Source organism: Lepidochelys kempii, chromosome 27 (genome assembly GCF_965140285.1).
Source record: "Lepidochelys kempii isolate rLepKem1 chromosome 27, rLepKem1.hap1, whole genome shotgun sequence".
NCBI lineage: Eukaryota > Metazoa > Chordata > Testudines > Cheloniidae > Lepidochelys > Lepidochelys kempii.
In genome coordinates this window covers 11,862,676-11,864,598 of record NC_136406.1, presented here as the reverse complement: position 1 = coordinate 11,864,598, position 1,923 = coordinate 11,862,676, and positions in this window count along the sequence as shown.

The following is a 1,923-nucleotide window of genomic DNA, read 5'->3' as shown; positions in this document are numbered from 1 at the left end:
GCATGGCCCCTACGGTACTGCTCCCAGCAGCCGGGAACGCTCTGACCTGGCACTTTAAGATCAACCTGGGTGACTGTATAGAGGTGTCTCATCCCAGTACAGACCCAGGCCACCTCTGGGTAGCTTGAGAGCCAAGAGGGTTACCTGGCACAGCCTGACCTTGAACACGACTGCACGGCAAAGGGCTACCTATCGCTTCCGCGGTTGCCATTATCTCTGCTCTGAGCCGACTGTGTCCAGGAATGCGCCATGGTGCTCTGTCCTACCAATCTTCCCTGCTGGTCCACTCCTACCCCTCGCCAATGAGCATCTGGGAACATTAAATCTCTCCCACTGCCCCTATCTGAGCCTCCAGCACGGCTGTATCCAGTATAATAATCCCCATCCCCTCCCCATGCCGGTCTCATCTGGCTAGATCAAGGGAAGCACCTGCGTCAGCTCCCCTGTTACCCCAAGGTGGTGGCTTTCAGGACTGTTCTGTGGCCGGGTGAATGCCCGGGTGAATGTTCGGCATGGCCCCGACTGTCCTCTCTGAGTGCTAGTGTGATCACATCTGGGAACATCTCCCCCTCATCTCCCCGATGCTCTGCCCTGACACCCAGCCTGAAACAACGTGAAATGAACCACGGGGAGATTAAATTAAAAGGATCTAAACAATCTCTCCTCCCCCTATCTTCCCTGCCTCCGGGGAGGCTGCGTTTCCGAGAGCTGCCTGGTAGCCCCATAAATGCCAAGGCCTCAGAGCTGTTCATGCCAAATGCCCAGCGGGGTAGGTAAAACACAGAGCATGACTCAGCTGCTGTGAACGAAAACAAGAGCAAAGCAGTTGTGAACAGTTTCCCAGCTTCAGCTCGGTTTCTCCTTCCCCGGGCTGATGAGAAAGACAGGTTAAAAAACCAAACCAAACTCCACCGCACAATAGCCCACTCTGGTATGTCAGCTACATGGGCTTATCTGTGCTGCACTAACCCACAGGGGCGAACACTTTTCCCTTCCAAAATTTCAAAATTCATCTTCCCCATATCTTAATTGAGCGTCACCAGATTGCTGGGAAGCTGGTGTTATTATCCCCGTTTCACAGATAGAGAAACCGAGACACAGAGCAGGGAAAGGACTCACTCAAAATCCTGGAGGGAGCCAAGAATGGAACCCAAAACTCCTAAATCCCCACTCAATGCCTTAAACCCAGGACCCTCCTGACCCTAACTCAGCCAACCTCATGGTGTCCCAAGACCAAGCTAACATGGCCACAAGTTCCAGTTTCTCTACCCTACAGTGTTTCAAAATAAGGAAACAGTGCTGGCCCACCTGAATTTGCTGCTGGCTCTCAAATGTACTGATCTGGATGGGGTTTAGTGTCATCTCAGCCCCAGGTCGAAGTAACGGATGCTGCCCTCGCTGGAAACCGAATCACCCAGACAGTCTTTAAGTGGGGCTTTAATTAAGGATAACACACTAGGGAACAGCAATGAAAATAGTTGTCTCAGGGCAATAGGCTTGATGGAAGGGGCAGGAGTCTGAACAGACCCTGTCGCTCTGTGAAATACCTCCGGGCTGAGCAATTCTGGGACAGGCTTGGCAGCAGCTCCCCGCCTCAGAATTTTAATCATTTCCTTTCTTTTGGTTTGAGGAAAGGAAGGGATTATTTATGGAGGTCGGGAGAAAGTGGTTTCCTTCCAGCCAGAGCCGAGGAGAGAATCCCTGACAGCAGACGGGAGACGTAATGCTCCAGTTCAGTTCTACCCCTTCAAAGCCAGGCTAGCGCAGCCGGGGGAGTTTTAGTCCCAGCGAAAGTAAAGTACAGAATTGATCAGAAAGGCGAAAATGCAGCCAATCATCGGCCCTGCCATGAACCTCTGCTAAAGCAGGATATTGCTTCTTCCCAGAGGGACACTTCCAGGTCCCCACCATCTATTTTGAAAG